Source organism: Macaca nemestrina, chromosome 4 (genome assembly GCF_043159975.1).
Source record: "Macaca nemestrina isolate mMacNem1 chromosome 4, mMacNem.hap1, whole genome shotgun sequence".
Classification (NCBI taxonomy): Eukaryota; Metazoa; Chordata; class Mammalia; order Primates; family Cercopithecidae; genus Macaca; species Macaca nemestrina.
The window spans coordinates 129,034,344-129,052,322 of record NC_092128.1 but is presented as its reverse complement, the minus strand read 5'-3'; the positions used below and the strand labels follow the sequence as shown (position 1 = coordinate 129,052,322).

Here is a 17,979-nt window from a genome sequence, read left to right as displayed (position 1 = left end):
TTCCATCTCAAACTCCCATAACCTGAAAATGGTTTGCCTAATGGTGTCTCGTTGGCTTTCTTTTCTCCTTCTTTCTTTTTTTTTTTTTTTTTTTTTGAGACAGAGTCATGCTCTGTTGCCCAGGCTGAAGTGCAATGGCATAGTCTTGGCTCACTGCAACCTCCGCTTCCTAGGTTCAAGCAATTCTCCTGCCTCAGCCTCCTAAGTAGCTGGGACTACAAGTGTGTGCCACCACACCTGGCTAATTTTTGTATTTTTAGTGGAGATGGGGTTTTGCCATGTTGGCCAGGCTGATCTTGAACTCCTGACCTCATGATCTGCCTGCCTTGGCCTCCCAAAGTGTTGGGATTACAGATGTGAGCCACCATGCCCAGCCTTCTTTTCTCTTTTTTTTCCTTTGTCCTCTGACTGGATAATTTCAGAAGATCTATATTCAAGTTTACAGATTCTCCTGTTGAAGTTTACTATTGTGTATATCACCCAGTCTGGTCTTGAACTCCTGAGCTCAAGCAATCCTCCCACCTTGGCCTCCCAAAATGCTGAGTTTACAAGCATGAGCCACTGTATCCAGTCAGTCCCAGCACTTTGGGAAGTTGAGGTAGGAGGATCACTTGAGCTCAGGAGTTTGAGATCAGCCCAGGCAACATACTGAGACCTTGTCTCTATATTTAAAAAAAAAAAAAAAAAAAAGTCTTTGGGAGGCCAAAGCGGTAGGATCACCTGAGGTCAGGAGTTCGAGACCAGTCTGGCCAACATGGCAAAACCCCATCTCTACTAAAAGTACAAAAATTAGCTGGGTGTGGTGGTACATGCCTGTAGTCCCAGCTACTCAGGAGGCTGAGGCAGGAGAATTGGGAGATGGAGGTTGCAGTGAGCCGAGATCACACCACTGTACTCCAGCCTGGGCAATAGAGTGAGACTCCATCTAATAAAAGGAAAAAAGAAAGAAAAGAAAAATTCCATATCTGAGTGTTTACTCCTGAGTTTTTGAGATTGTTATTAAGATCATGCTCTACTCTGATGATTTGGGTTTGTTTGATCAGAAAAAAGCATGTTCTTCTGGGTGTTCAGCCACACTGTGCTTTGGTGTCACAACTGCACATTGGTTTCACAGCTGCAGGACAAGTTCGAGCATCTTAAAATGATCCAACAGGAGGAGATAAGGAAGCTTGAAGAAGAGGAAAAACAACTGGAAGGAGAAATCATAGATTTTTATAAACTGAAAGCTGCCTCGGAAGCACTGCAGAGTCAGCTGAGTACCGATACAAAGAAAGACAAAATCTAAGAAATAATAGTTTCTCTTACTATTCTATCTGAGAGCCTTATCATTCTACATTCCATCTTCCTGAGGGGCCCAAGGAAGAGTGGAAACGCTCAACAGGTTCACCTTGCCTGCTGCCTAGACAGAGCTGATTTACCAAGACAGGGGAATTGCCATGGAGAATAATTCACACAGAGGTGGCTGTGCTGGAGACCTGAGTTTTATTATTACTCAAATCAGTCTCCCTGAGCATTCAGTTATCAGGGATTTTGTTTGTTTGTTTGTTTGGAGACAAAGTCTTGCTCTGTCACCCAGGCTGGAGTGCAATGGCGCGATCTCGGCTCATTGCAACCTCTGCCTCCCAGGTTCAAGCGATTCTCCTGCCTCAGCCTCCAGAGTAGCTGGGATTACAGGCATGTGCCACTGCGCCTGGCTAATTTTGTGTGTTTAGTAGAGACAGAGTTTCCCCATGTTGGTCAGGCTGGTCTTGAACTCCCGACCTCAGATTATCCTCCCGCCTTGGCCTCCCAAAGTGCTGGGATTACAGGCGTGAGCCACTGCACCCGGCTTTCATCAGATTTTTCTAAAAACCAAGTGGGAAATCCCCTGTGGTCCCCAAGATGGATTCGGCCCCTGGACCATATCTTGTGATTTTCAGAATGAGAGGCTGGAGGGAGTCCTCAGCCTGTATCTTCAGCGGCAATAGCGCTCTCAGCCACAAGAGGGGGATATGTGCTCAAGACCTGTCGGGCCCCGGATGCCCTGGTTCAGCTTCCAGCCTCCTTCCCTGTTGCCTGCCACCCCACACACTGTTTTTGGACAGCAGTGGGCTTATGTCAGCTGTGATTGTGTTCACTCACCTCAGCCACCGGCAGAACTTCCTGCATGCTGCTTTTTTCCTTTTTTTTTTTTTTTTTTTTTTTTTGAGATGGAGTCTTGCTCTGTTACCAGGCTGGAGTGCAATGGTACAATCTTAATTCGTGGCAACCTCCGCCTCCCAAGTTCAAGCGATTCTCTTGCCTCAGCTTCTCAAGTAGCTGGGACTATAGGCACCCACCACCAAGCCTGGCTAATTTTTTGTGTTTTTAATAGAGACAAGGTTTCACCATGTTGGCCAGGCTGGTCTCGAACTCCTGACCTCAGGTGATCCACCCGCCTTGGCCTCCCAAAGTGCTGGGATTACAGGCGTGAGCCACTGCACCCAACCTGAATTTGGCGAACCTTTGGACAGCTCTCCCCTTGTGTTGTAGCCTCGGGCTTTGCGGGTCATCTCCCCCAGCTTCACACTCTTCACTGGTTTCCCATCATTGCCCAGGACCCAGTCTGAACTCCTAATAAGGCCTGTCAGGCCCTGATGCCCTGGCCCCACTTCCGGCCTTTTTCCCTGCTGCAGCCACCCCACGTACTGTTACTAGACAGCTCTGGGCTCATGTCAGCTGCAATTGCGATCACTCATCTCTGCTACGAGCAGACCCTACTGTATGTACCTTTCCAGAAGGATCTTCACAGCATTTCTTTATTTTATTTATTTATTTATTTATTTATTTATTTATCGAGATGGAATCTCACTATGTGGCCCAGGCTGGAGTGCAGTCGCACAATCTCGGCTCACTGCAACCTCCACCTCCCGGGTTCAAGAGATTCTTCTGCTTCAGCCTCCCAAGTAGCTGAGATTACAGGCACACGCCACCACACCCAGCTAATTTTTATATTTTTAGTAGAGATGGGGTTCCACCATGTTGGCCAGGATGGTTTCAATCTCTTGACCTTGTGATCCGCCCACCTCAGCCTCCCAAAGTGTTGGGATTACAGGTGTGAGCCACCACGCCCAGCCTTCCCAGTATTTCATAAGCAGCTACCTCTTTCCAGAAGTCTCCCTCCACCCTGTGAGTGTGTGTAATTCTCTGAGCTTCTATTGAGCCCACTGAGCCCCTGTCACACCACTTAGCATGCTCAGATGGAAGCTCCATGAGGGTGAGCACATGTCAGCCTCATGTACACACATGCCCAGCACCTCGATACCGTGCTTTGCACACCACAGGGCTCAGTAAGGATTTTATTAAATATGGCCAGGTACAGTGGCTTGCACTAATCTCAGTAATTTGGGAGGCCAAGGTGGGAGGATCACTTGAAACCAAAAGTTTGAAACCAGCCTGGGCAACATACTGAGACCCCATCTCTTCAAAATATTAAAAACTTGGCCAAGTGTGGTGGTGTGTGCCTGTAGTCCCAGCTACTCAGGAGGCTGAGGTGGGATAGTCGCTTGAACCCAGGAGTTCAAGGTGCAGTGAGCGATGATTGTGCCACTGCACTTCAGCCAGGCTGGCAGAATGAGATTCTGTCTCTAAAAAAAATTGACTAAATTTAGTCAATGGAAACCAGTGTGAATGAGGGAGTGAATGAGTGTATTCTTCCCTGTTCCCTGAGAAGGGTCTGTAAAAGCCAGTGCACTTCCTTCCATCCCCTTCCCTCCCTGTTCACCGGGTGCCTCTCATTGTCTCCCAAGCCTCTGCAGACACATCCCAAGGAACAATGCTGCTGAAGGACTAGTTCTGTTCCTTGTGATGGTGGAAAGAAATGGGATTTGGGCTGGGCGCAGTGGCTCACACCTGTAATCCCAGCACTTTGGGAGGCCGAGGCAAGAGGATTGTTTGAGGCCAGCCTCGGCAACATAGTAAGACTCCCATCTCTACAAAAAACAAAGATTAGTCAGGTGTGGTGGTACATGCCTGTAATCCCAGCTGCACAGGAGGCTGAGGCAGGATGATAGCTTGAGCCCAGAAGGTTGAGGCTGCAGTGAGCTATGATCACGCCAGTGCACTGCAGCCTGGGTGACAGGTGGATCCTGTCTCTAAAAAATAAAAAGAGGCCAGGCACGGTAATTCCAGCACTATGGGAGGCCAAGGTGGGTGGATCACCTGAGGTCAGGGGTTCGAGACCAGTCTGGCTAACGTGGTGAAACTCCATCTCCCCTAAAAATACAAAAATAAGCTGGGTGTAGTGGGCGGGTGACTTCGCTGTGCTGGTAAAACGTGTGGGGATTCCCACCCCCTGCAGCACGCCATCCCATTTGCCAGGTGCGGTGACTCACACCTGTAATCCCAGCACTTTGGGAGGCCAAAGCAGGCAGATCACCTGAGGTCGAGAGTTCGAGATCAGCCTGGCTAAATGGTGAAACCCCTAGCTTTGCTTAGAGAAGCCAGAAAGAGGCGCAGTGGCTCAGGCCTGTAATCCCAGCACTTTGGGGGGCCGAGGTGGGCAGATCACGAGGTCAGGAGTTCAAGACCAGCCTGACCAACACGGTGAAACCCTGTCTCTACTAAAAATACAAAAAATAGTTGAGTGTGGTGGCCCACACCTGTAATCCCAGCTACTTGGGAGGCTGAGGTAGAAGAATCACTTGAACCCAGAAGGTGGAGGTTGCACTGAGTCGAGATTGCGCCACTGCACTCTAGCCTGAGTGACAGAGCAAGACTCCATCTCAGAAAAAAATAAAAAATAAATATAAATAAATAAAAGAAATGGGATTTGGAGGAAGGCTGACCCAGCCTCAGAACTGGCTCTACCACTTACCAGCTGTGCAGGTACCTTATTTTCTCCATTTGCAAAGTGAGGAAAACAGGACCAAGCTTGCAGGGTTGCTGTGAGACATTGCCTGCCAGCTTGACACGCGGTAGTCAGTCTTTATATCAGGGTCTTCCTCCATCTTTCCCAGTGTCCCCGCCTAAGCTCCCTCCCCTATGGAATCTTGGGACACACACACTCCTGTAATCTCAAGTAGCGGCCGCTACTTCCTGACCCAACACCGTCCTCTCCAAGGTTACCCTATTCTCTATCCTCCCACAAAGAGTAGTGCCAGGCACAGAACAGATGCTCCAAAGATAAAAAGAATGAAGGAATGAATGAAGCAGCCATCACAGTATCCCCTGGGGCATGTTCCCCAGTAGCCACCAGTCTCTTTTATTTGTGTGTGAAACAGAGTTACTCTGTCACCCAGGCCAGAATGCAGTGGTGTGATCTCGGTTCACTGCAATCTCCGCTTCTGCCTCCTGGGTTCAAGTGATTCTCCTGCCTCAGCCTCACAGGTAGCTGGGATTACAGGCACCCACCACCATGCCTGGGTTTTTTTGTTTTGTTTTGTTTTTTGAGACGGAGCCTCACTCCATCACCAGGCTGGAGTGCAGTGGCGCAATCCCAGTTCACTGCAACCTCCAACTCTCAAGTGATTCTCCTGCTCAGCCTCCCGAGTAGCTGGGATTATAGGCACACACCACCACGCCCAGCTAAGTTTTGTATTTTTAGTGGAGATCAGATTTCACCCCCACCTCAGCCTCCCAAAGTGGTGGGATTACAGGTGCGAGCCACTGTACCCAGCCAAAAATCACTTTCTAAATTTGCCCCTTTCATCTGAAATGTTTTCCTCTTGTGAATGTTTTATGTCATGTGTACCCTTAGGCCCCCCTGACAGCCCTCCTGAGGCCGCCTCTGCAGCCTTCATTATATGTGATCGGAGCACCCCAAGAGCTTCATCATCTGTGACGAGCATCTGTCCTCTCTCCAGTCGGAACCATCAGCTGATGAATAAGGGCTGTTTCTTCTCAAATGATTACCACCCCCAATTCATTACATTGCAAAGACTGAGCTCAGAATGGCTTGTCTGATGCTTGATGCAGTTGTGCTTTTTTGGAATGCCATTCATTGAGGATGCAAGTTCTCTCCCATGTGATGCTCTCAGGTGCAAGCTGTGACATGGTTCCATGTGCTTCTGTGCTTTGTCCTCCCCTGTGATTTTTGTGTCTCCAATAACAGCTCGCCTCTGTCTGAGGATTTTTCTCCACTGGTGCCATTCATTGGGAGTCTCTGTACTATGAATTATGAGATGAATGGAAATTTTCCCTCATTCATAATATTCGAAGCTTTCCTCTGCTCTGTGAGTTCTTTGATATTCTACTGGAAATCCTGACCAAGTGTTTTGCCATGTGTATCAGGCCAGTAGAGTTTAGGCTTAGAGTCTGCAGTTTCTCCAAAGTGGTACCTTTTTTTTTTTTTTTTTTTTCAAGGGGTGGGGTCTTGCTCTGCATTCCTAGGCTGGAATGCAGTGGCATGATTATAGCTCACTGCAGCCTTGACCTCCTGGGCTCAAGTGATCCTCCCACCTCAGCTTTCTAAGTAGCTGGGACTACAGGCACACACCAGCATACCTGGCTAATTTTTAAATTTTTTATAGAGTTACGGTCTCACTGTGTTGCCCTGGCTGGTCTTGAACTCCTGGGCTCTAGCAATCCTCCCATCTCGGCCTCCCAAAGCACTGGGATTACAGGTATGAGCCACCGTGCTCAGCCCAAACTCTATTCTGAGTGCCGTGTCATTGCTGATGGTCAGCGCCCCCTGGAATACAGCGGGGTGCCCACCCCTGCCACTCCGCATTCTGCCCATCCTTTAAGCCTGGCCCAAAGCCCCCTGTTCCTAAAGCCTTCCTGGGATGCTGCGAGCCTGAAGCCCCGCTCTCCCGCTTCCCTTCTGTGAGAATTCATGGCCTGTGAAACCCATTTAACACTCATGCCACATTTAGCCCTTCGTTATCTTTTGATGACTTTTTCTTCCCAAGCAGACTGAAAGATCTTTGAAGAGGGGCCTCCCCTTGTCCTCTGGATGGTCCAATAATCCTTTGCACCCCGAGACACTCCGGGTGGCTTGGCGGCCTGTGTAGACAGGCAGACTGCTTGTAACTGTCACGATGTCATCTAGGCAGACGGGTTTGTGGTGCAGGGTGTTTACCTTCCACTGAAGATGTAGTCTGCCTTCTTCAGGGTGGCTGCCCCTTGAAGGTCACACAGGGAGGAAGGTGATCTTATACTTACTGCTACCCCTTCCTCCCCTCCCAACCTCCAGCCCCAGGCAGGCCAGCCGCACTAGCCAAGGTGGCCGATGCTTGGTCTCTGCAGCCTCAGCTCTGCCTGAGAGGTGTTGCTAGTTGCCCTACATTGCACTAGGCCCTGGGAGTGATTTTGGGGATGGAAAGGCAAGGAACAAGCAAGAAGTCAGTATTGTTGGCCAGGTGCGGTGGTAGCTCCCACCTGTAATCCCAGCACTTTGGGAGGACAAATTGGGCAGATCACCTGAGGTCAGGAGTTCAAGACCAGCCTGGCCAACATGGTGAAACCCCATCTCCACTAAAAATACAAAAAATAGCCAGGTATGGTGGTGCACACCTGTAATCTGAGCCACTCAGGAGACTGAGGCACTAGAATCACTTGAACCCGGGAGGTGGAGATTGCAGTGAGCTGAGAGCATTCTACTGCACTTCAGTCTGGGTAACAGAGAAAGACTGTCTTAAAAAAAAAAAAAAAAATAGAAGTCACCATTGCTGCGGAGCTGTGCAATCACAGTCCTAGTTAAGTATGACCAGCTCAGGGACCACCCTCGATGTGAACCTGGGGCTCCTTGAAGGCAAGGCTATGCCTTAGGCTTGTCTGTGTGTCCACAGTGTCCAGCTCAGCATCTGGCTCATAGTACGTATGCATTTAGTATCTGCTGAATGAACGTTGCACTCTGGTTCCCAGGCAGCCAAGGAGTTCATGGAGCTAGCAAGGAGAACAGACCTTGAGGATTGTACTGAAATGTCCCACCTGTGTCTGCTCCTGCCCCCAGGGAGGACATCGTCCCTTTGGTATATGGCTAAGTTCTGGGTCTCAGGGACACAGAACAGAAAAGGCCTCTCTCGTCTTTTGTTGGTGGTGAAATGTCAATCTCCCCTGAAAAAAAGGGAACATATTTTGTGTACAAGTCCAGAGTTGTTTTTGTTTGTTTGTTTTTGAAATGGAGTCTTGCTCTGTTGCCCAGGCTGGAGTGCAGTGGTGTGATCTCAGCTCACTGCAACCTTCGCCTCCTGGGTTCAAGCAATTGTCCTGACTCAGTCTCTCGACTAAGCTGGGATTGCAGGCAGGTGCCACCATGCCCAGCTAATTTTTGTATTTTTAGTAGAGATGGAGTTTCACCAGGTTGACCAGGCTGGTCTCAAACTCCTTACCTTATGATCTGCCCACCTTGGCCTCCCAAAGTGCTGGGATTACAGGTGTGAGCCACCATGCCCGGCCAAGTCCAGAGTTTTATATAGCCTTGGACCTCTCTTCTAACTTTAAAAGCTATTAGCTGGGCACGGTGGTTCACACCTGTAATCCCAGCACTTTCAGAGGGCGAGGCAGGCGGATCACCTGAGGTCAGGAGTTGGACACCAGTCTGGCCAACATGGTAAAACCGCAACTCTACTAAAAATACATAAATTAGCTGGGCGTAGCAGCATGCACCTGTTATCCCAGCTACTTGGGAAGCTGCGGCAGAAGAATTGCTTGAACCTGGGAGGTGGAGGTTGCAGTGAGCCAAGATCACACCACTGCACTCCAGCCTGGGTGACAGAGCAAGACTTTGTTTAAAAAAAAAAAAAACCTAGTAAGTTCAATATGTTCTTGGCATCTTGATACAGATAGTAAGAACTAGTTCTTAGTGTTGGCACTGCCTGTGAGAACTGCATTTCCTAGAAAGCCAAGTTTTCCACACTGCTGAACTTTGATTTGCTGAACATGTCAGCAGGTCATTGAGCATTCAGGAGAGAAGGAAAGGGAGTTCCCTGGCCAGCTGCCTATCCATCTGCTTACCAGAGGTCCATGTATTTTACCCAGTTCTCTCCAGGCCACAGGAGACAGCCGTTGCTGGCTTCATTGCTGCAGTCCTGGAATTGTATAACTGGAATGCCATTTACAGTGAGCCTCCAGAATAACCTCAGCCAGGCGTGGTGGCTCACGCCTGTAATCCCAGCACTTTGGGAGGCCAAGGTGGGCAGATTACTTGAGCCCAGTAGTTTGAGACCAGCCTGGGCAACATGGTGAAACCCCATCTGTACTAAAAACACAAAAATTAGCCTGGCGTGGTGGTGTGCACCTGTAATTCCAGCTACTTGGGAGGCTGAGGCAGGAGAATCACTTGAACCTGTAAAGCAGAGGTTACATTGTGCCACTGCACTCCAGCCTGAGCAACAGAGTGAGACTCAGTCTCAAAAAAAAAAAAAAAAAAAAAAAAAAAACCCTCTCAAATCCCTCCTTTGATGATGATCCCCAGGCCAAATTGGATAAGAAATTACAAAAACAGGTGGAGGTGGCAGAGATTGAAATTAAGAACCAGGCAAGGCATAGTGGCTCATACCTGTACTCCTGCACTTAGGGAGGCCACAGCAGGAGGATCACTTGAGTCCGGAGTTCTGGACTGGCCTGGGCAACATAGCAAGACCCTGTCCCTGCAAACAATAATATTTAAAAATTAGCCAGGTATAGTGGAGCATGCCTGTAATCCCAGCTACTCAGGAGGCTGAGGTAGGAGGATTGCTTGAGCCCAGAAGGTCGAGGTGGCAGTGAGCTGTGATACGCTGCACTCCAGCCTAGGTGACAGATCAAGACCCTGAGAGAGAGAGAGAGGGAGAGAGGAGGAAGAAAGAGGAGGAAGAAAGACCAGGTGAAGGCTATTGGAGAAGCTAGAGATCCCCATGGGGGTAGCAAAGGCCATTCTAAACAGAATGGGAGGGCCAGGCATGCCTGTAATCTCAGCACTTTGGGAGGCCAAGACGGGCAGATCACTTGAGGTCCAGAGTTCAAGACCAGTCTGGCCAACATGGTGAAACCCTGTCTGTACTAAAAATATGAAAGTTAGCAGGGCATGGTGATGCAGACCTATAATTCTAGTTACTCAGGAGTTAGGCTAAGACAGGAGAATTGCTTGAACCCAGGAGGTAGAGGTTGCAGTGAGCCATGATCAAGCCATTGCACTCCAGCCTGGGTGACAAGAGTTAGACTCCAACTCAAAATAAATAAATAAATAAATAAATAAATAAATAAATAAAGAGAACGAGAGGCTTCTATGAAATTGCTCAAGAAACTGGATCTAGATGGAGAGCTGTAAAGATACCCCTACCCCATCCCCAGTCCCCACCATGGAGGGCACCAAATCCCTGTTCAAAAGAGCCAAGCCAGTGCCCTGAAGTTCTAGCTGGGTCTCTCACTGGGCCTTTGGCCCTCACTTGCCAAGTGCATAAGCGACTCATAATTGCAGTCCCCGTCATGCATCCAGGGCCAGCGGTGCCAATTGTTTCCCATGCAGTATCTCATTTAGTCCTACCAGCAACCCTGTGAAAGAGGTGTGTTTCTATCCTCTTGTTACAAATGAAAAAAAAAAAAAACTTAAAAAGGCTAAATAACTTGTCCGAAGTCATGCAGCTAGTAAGTAGAAGAGCAGAGGGTCAAATCCAGCTCTGCCCATTACCCACGCTTCTAAAAGTTCTCATTTTTCCACTGAGGAATTTTAAAATTCCATTTACTGGAAGAACCAGCCCATTTTCTGTCTGTAACAGGGCCATCTTGAAATAGTCCTGCCTCCACAGTTCCTTCTTCAGCCTGTCAAAGCCACAAAAAGTTTCCCAAGGCCAGGCACAGTGATTCATGCCTGTAATCCCAGCACTTTGGGAGGCCAAGGTGAGTGGATCACCTGAGGTCAGGTGTTTGAGACCAGCCTGGCCAACATGGAGAAATCCCATCTGTACTAAAAATATAAAAATTAGCCAAGTGTGGTGGTGCATGCCTGTAATCCCAGTTACTTGGGGGCTGAGGCAGAAGAATCGCTTGAACCCAGGAGGCAGAGGTCACAGTGAGCCGAGATCATGCCATTGCACTCCAGCCTGGGTGGAGATCAAGACTTCAATTCAAAAAGAAAAAAAAAAAATTAGCCAGGCATGGTGACGCACATCTGTGGTCCCAGCTGCTCAGGAGACTGAGGCAGGAGAATCGCTTGAATCTGGGAGGTAGAGGTTATAGTGAACCGAGATCGCACCACTGCACTCCAGCCTGGGTGACAGAATGAGACGCAAAAAAAAAAAAAAGTTTCCCAATATCCTAAATCCAGTGGGCAAGAAACACTTCCAATCACTATTGAAGCCATGTTCATGAGCGAACTCAAGCTTTCTAACTGCAGCCACTGGAATTTCTGCTGTGGGAATTGGGGGACATTCTTGAGTCATGGAAACCTTAAGGCCGCTGGGACTGAAGAATCTGTGATGATGGCTTCAGCTCCGTGAGGCTTGTGTTCCAGTTTATTTCTGCTCCAGTATGTCCGAGGCCGCCTCTCCTCACAGCAGTTATTGGGGCTGAAATGTCCAAAGTGGCTTTTGCAGTCACGTGACTGGTGCATCATGTTCCTCTATGTGGTCTCTCTCCCTGACAGAGTAGCCGTGTCATCTTGTACAGTTGATGGGCTCTGAGCACCCTCTGTGGATACTCTACACCACTGCACCATCACCTGTGCTACCCCCAGCCCCTCCATGGAAACCGCTGCCCAGGCAGCTATGTTGCACCATGTGACCCTGCCTCTCTGCCATCCCCCAAGCCCCCAAATACACAGTTCATTGGACCAGGATCCCATATAGGCTGGCCAATGATTTTTGAAGTCATCTGGCTCGAAAATGTAGGGAAAGCTGGCCAGGCCAGTCAGATGGCCCCTTTTGGAAACTGGAGCAGAAAAACCAGGCAGTAGAATCAATAAGCAACAAGATGTCCTGCGGGCAAGTAGGGCCTGGTCGGACCAGTGTCCTGGCCAGAATTACACTGGAGAAGAAACTTGGTGATTGAAACAAAACCAAAATAAGCTATGCCTTGGAGAAAATCCCCTCGTGAAGGGAAAATGAGCTTGGTTTTGGCAAGAGGATAAAGGAGCACAGAGCAAGAACCAAGCTGGGACTCCACAAAGGGCCAAGAGAAGCCAGCCCAGGGGGACCTCCTGCCTGTGAGTGTCATTGCAGCCAGTTTGCCACTTGTTCCCTTTGCTGTCCGTTGGCTTAGAAGTGGGCGGGTGACTTAGCTGTGCTGCTAAAACATATAGGGATTTCCAGCCCATGCAGCTTGCCATCCCATTTGCCGGGTGTGGTGGCTCACGCCTGTAATCCCAGCACTTTCAGAGGCTGGGGCAGGTAGATCACGAGGTCAAGAGTTCAAGACCAGCCTGGTCAAGATGGTGAAACCCTGTCTCTACTAAAAATACAAAAATTGTGGGCCGGGCATGGTGGCTCACGCCTGTAATCCCAGCACTTTAGGAGGCTGAGGTGGATGGATCACCTGAGGTTGGGAGTTTGAGATCAGTCTCGGAAACGGTGAAACCTGGTCTCTACTAAATATGCAAAATTAGCTGGATGTGGTAGCACATGCCTGTAATCCCAGCTACTTGGGAGGAGGAGGCAGGAGAATTGCTTGAACCTGGGAGGTGGAGGTTATGCCTCCACCAGTGAGCCGGGATCATGCCACTACACTCCAAACTGGGCGACAGAGTGAGACTCTGTCTCCAAAAATAATAAAAATACAAAAATTAGCTGGGCACAGTGGCAGGCACCTGTAATCCCAGCTACTTGGGAGGCTGTGGCAGGAGAATCACTTGAACCTGGGTGGCAGAGGTTACAGTGAGCCGAGATCATGCCACTGCACTCCAGCCTGGGCGATAGAGTGAGACTCCATCTCAACAGCAAAACAAAACAAAACAAAAACATATGGGGAGATGGCTGGGACCATCTTGAGACCATGAGGCAACAAGACCAAGGGGAAAAGTCCACATACTGAGGATGGCAGAGCCTATGTCCTCCATGACAGTGTTGAGCCACCATACCTATCCTGGAACCCCCACTTCCAGTCTTACTTATCTGTAAGTCACGTGTCTTTATTTTCTAGGCAGACTTCTGCCACCTGCAGCCTAAAGCATCCCTCACCCCTTCTCAGAACCCCGTGACTGTTGCTGTAACTCCCAATGGAAAATCAACCTAAGTTTAAACATTAGAAATCAAATTATTGCTCATATGGAGGGAATAAGAATCAGGATTGGTCTTAGCCTACAGAGGAATCCCAGCTCTGAGTCCTAACCCTAAGGCCTAGGGGACATAGACAAGGAAAGAAAGAGATATTCACGAAAGTTCCAGACGTCTTTTTCTATTTTGAGACTGAGTCTTGCTCTGTTGCCAGACTGGAGTGCAGTGGTGCGATCTTGGCTCACTGCAACCTCTGACTCCCTGGTTCAGGCAATCCTTCTGCCTCTGTGTCCTGAGTAGCTGAGATTACAGGCAAGTGCCACCACGCCCAGCTAATTTTTTTTTTTTTTTTGTATTCTTAGTAGAGACGGGGTTTCCCCATGTTGGCCAGGTTGGTCTCGATCTCCTGACCTTATGATCCCCCCGACCTTGGCCTCCCAAAGTGCTGGGATTACAGGCGTGAGCTACCTTGCCTGACCTTAGACATCTTCTAAAACAGGACTCAATGATGAATTGTGGCAATTCAGTGGGGCTTTAATGCCTGAGATTTCAAGCATGAGCAAGGGAACTAATTGGAAAAAGTTGATGGCATCCGGAACTAAACTGGCCTAGTGAGAACTAGGCCTTTCAGTTACTCTCCAGCCATCAACCTTAGTGCCACCTTAGATTCTCAGGAATAAGGTGTCCTCAGTTGCCGTTCTCTGTGTGCATAGCCACCGCCCCCCCACCCCTTGTGCAACTTTGTTCATTCCTCATCTCCCCTACCTCTCCTCTTTTTTCCTACATTTTCTTTCTAGTTTCTCTCTCTCTTTTTTTTCCCTTGTGATGGAGTTTCACTGTCTCCCAGGTTGGAGTGTAGTGGTGCAATCTCGGCTCACTGCAACCTGCGTATCCCAGGTTCAAGCAATTCTCCTGCTTCAGCCTCCTGAGTAGGTGGGATTACAGACATGTGCCACCACACCCGGCTAATTTTTGTATTTTTAGTAGAGATGGGGTTTCACCATGTTGGTCAGGCTGGTCTTGAACTCCTAACCTCGTAATCCACCCGCCTAGGCCTCCCAAAGTGCTGGGATTATAGGCATGAGACACTGCACCTCTTTCTGGCTTCTCTAAGCAAAGCTAGGAACCAAAAATCTACAAAACCTAACTCATTTCTATTAAGAACTCAGTGGGCCAGGTATGATGGCTCATGCCTGTAATCCCAGCACTTTGGGAAGCTGAGGCAGGTAGATCACAAGGTCAGGAGTTCGAGACCAGGCTGGCCAACATATGGAAACCCTGTCTCTACTAAAAATAAAAAAATTAGCCTGGTGTGTTGGTATGTGCCTGTAGTCCCAGCTACTTGGGAGGCTGAGGCAGGAGAATTGCTTGAACCTGTGAGGCAGAAGTTGTAGTGAGCCGAGATTGTGCCACTGCACTCCAACCTGGCTACAGAGTGAGAATCCTTCTCAAAAAAACAAACAAAAACAGAACTCAATGGGAGAGTTACTGTAGGGAGAGACAAGGATGTATTGGAAGACTTAGAATGCTGGTTCAAGGACAAGGAATGAGGTTGGTAGGAGAAAAGCAATCAGTTGATGAAGACTAAAGAAAGCTTTCTTCTGGTCTGACTTTTGCCAAACAACATGTTTGTGTGTGTGTGTGTGTGTGTGTGTGGCTTCAACACAAGAAATATGCCTGATTCTTCCCTTATGGATTAAGAAGCTGAACGCGAGAGCTCTAGCCCGTCCTCTTTAAATCTCTAGTTTTGAAAATAGGAAGCAAAGAGAAACTGGCATTCTCCTAATGTATCTTAGAAATACACATTATTTCATTTTACTCAGACCTGGAGGAAAAGCACCCCCACTGCATTTTCCCATCTCCAAATAATCTTCAGCATTTGTAGAGATGCGGCCCTGGAAGTTCATCAGCTGTATGGGGTCCACCCATGAGTGTGTTGTGATGACACTAGAATTTGCAACTGCCAGATTCTGGCACCAAACCCAGCACCTCTCAAAGCTGTCCTTCTGCACGCCACATATTGTGTGATGTTTTGAAAGGCAAAGCCAGTGCACCATTGAATCTTGCCTGTTTCTTCATTCCCTCAACAGAGATGTAAGAAATGAAAGCTTCGATTGGGGTTAAAGAAACAAAACAGTTTAAACCCCTACTTTAGTGGGATTAATGCTTTAATGTGAATCTTAGTAAACCCTGAATTCCTCCAGCAAGTTTCCCTATATGTCACTGAGGATTCTCTGAAATCCAGTCAGGAAAAAAACTGGAAGACCTTTTCCCCTTTTCCATCATCAAGGTTTTTCTCTGAGATGAATTAGTCTGATTAGTGCCTAAAAGTTCTCCCATGATCCGTCGAAGCTCATTCGTTTCTTTGTGTGAATTCTCCAATGATGAGAAAGCTAAGCTTGTCCCCAAGTGAATTTCCACACTCATTGTACTGCTAAGACTTCTCTCCAGTGTGGATGCTCTCACATTCCGTATTCCCCACGCTTCCCCGAGTTTTCCATCTTCATTACGTATGACCATTTTAAGTCCCACCCGAATTAGCTGATATCATCTAAGTATGGAACTCTGATTGAAGGTTCTTCCTCACACATTATGCTCACAAGGCCCCTGTCTGCTACAAAATCCCAGATGTCTGATTAGCTCTCGGCACCATCTCAAAGCATTTTTACATCCATTACACACATACGATTTTCTTCCATTGTGAATTCTCTGATGTTGAATGAGCTGTACTTTCCCAAAAGCTCTTGTACATTTCTGCATTGATAGAATCTTTGTTGCATGTGAATTCGCTGATGCTGCATTGGAATGTTGACGATGCCTCCCCCATTTCCACCGATTCTATCCAAAATAAACATTACAGTGTTCAATAACATGTAGCCCCAGGGAAAATTGCCTATGTAAATGACAAAGATGTTCTCTGTGATATAAACGCTGTAATATTGAATAAATTCTGAATTCTGTTGCACAACTTGGCCATATCATATTTGGAGTTTCTCGCACTTCTAAAACATGTAAATGGAATCATGATTTTTTTCTGTATTCCTGGCACTCAATAGGATGGGGTCCCTAAAATGGTCCTCTACAATGTCCCCATATTTGTAATGGCCAAAGGGGTTCTTCCTGACCCCCACAGAAACAAAATCCACTGAAGACCATGACATTAAAGAGTTTCATTGTTGGGAAGCCAGCTATGCCACATGGGAGATGGAGTTACTACTCAGATCAATCTGGCTAACGGCTTGGAGATTAGGAATTTTTCCAAGATAGTGTTGTGGGCAAGGGGCTGGGGATGGGGCCTACTGATTGGTTGGGTGCAGGAGATGAAATCATAGGGAATTAAAGCTGTCCTCTTGGGCTGAGTCAGTTCCTGAGTGGGGGGCACAGGACTGGTTGGCAGGTGGGGACATCCAGTTGTCAGAAATGCAAAAATTTGAAAAGCATTTTTTCTTTTTCTTTTGAGACAGAGTTTCACTCTTTTTGCCCAGGCTGGAGTACAATGGTGTGATCTCGGTTCACTGCACATCTGCCTCCTGGGTTCAAGCGATTCTCTTGCCTCAGCCCTCCCTAGTAGCTGGGATTATAGGCATGCGCCACCATGCCCAGCTAATTTTGTATTTTTAGTAGAGATGGGGTTTCTCCACGTTGGTCAGTCTGGTCTTGAACTCCTGACTTCAGGTGATCCACCCACCTCAGCCTCCCAAAGTGTTGGGATTACGGACATGAGCCACCATGCCCAGCCCTGAAAAGCATTTTTTCTAAACACATATAGATTTGCCCCATTAATCAGATTTTTCTTTTCCTTTTTTTTTTTTTTTAATTTTTATTTAGAGACAGAGTCTTGCTCTGTCACCCAGGCTGGAGTGCAATGGCGAGATCTCAGCTCACTGCAAACTCTGCCTCCTGGATTGTTCAGGTGATTCTCCTGCCTCAGCCTCCCGAGTAACTGGGATTATAGGCACCTGCCACCATGCCCAGCTAATTTTTGTATTTTTCATAGAGTCAGGGTTTCACCATGGTGTCCAGGCTGGTCTCGAACTCCCGACCTCAGCTGATCCACCTGCCTCGGCCCCCCAAAGTGCTGAGATTACAGGCATGAGCCACCACACTTGGCCTACGCTGACTTTTCAAAATGCTTGTGGTAAAAACAAGATAGATATGTTGGAGTTGAAAGGAGCTGGGCACATTCCTCAGCCCCGGGCTCAAAACTCCCTGAGCCTAGCACAAACACATCCCATCCTCCCATCCCACCACCATATATCTCTCAAACTCCCTGAGCCCAGTACAAACACCACCTGGAAAGTCTCCAATAAGGGGACAGCCGTTCAAGGTTACTGAAAGCGCAGGAGCCAAAAGAATTTCTTTGTTCCCCTGCAACTTTCGGGCTATAAAAAACAAACGCTCACATTGTTCGGGGCCCTCTTGTATACTGTGTATAGGAGGGACCAGGTTCGAACTTGTAGTAAAGATCCTTGCCGCTTGGCTTTGACTCTGGACTCTGGTGGTCTTCTTTGGGGAACAAACAGTCTGGGCATAACATCTGGGGGCCCGTCCGGGATTCCCCAAGCCCACCAGACCCCTGGTCAACGGATCTGCTAAGATCGATCTACTGATAGGTGAGCTGGCTCATCTCCGTTTGTCTGTCTGTGTCTGTGTGTCTGTTCTGAATCTGAATCTGTGACTCGCGAGGTCTGAAACTGAGGCTGGCACAGTCCTGGCGGACGCGCTATAGGACGGCCAGTGGAGACCGGTGGGAGACGTCCCCTGGCTCTCTTCTGATTTAAATTGTGATCTGAGTTGCTGGAGCGCGTTCGCGATCCGGGCAACAGCTGAATCTGACCCCAGTTCCTGGCTGCGCGCTTGCGGTCTGAATTGCCCCGGTCCCCGGGTGCGC

General features: G+C 48.3%; 1 pseudogene; it reads left to right on the top strand.

Moving 5' to 3' along the window:
* The window catches only part of LOC105466770 (septin-14-like), a 70,819-nt pseudogene extending 54,763 nt beyond the window's left edge, over window positions 1-16,056 (top strand).
* The last annotated feature ends 1,923 nt before the right edge of the window (window positions 16,057-17,979 follow it).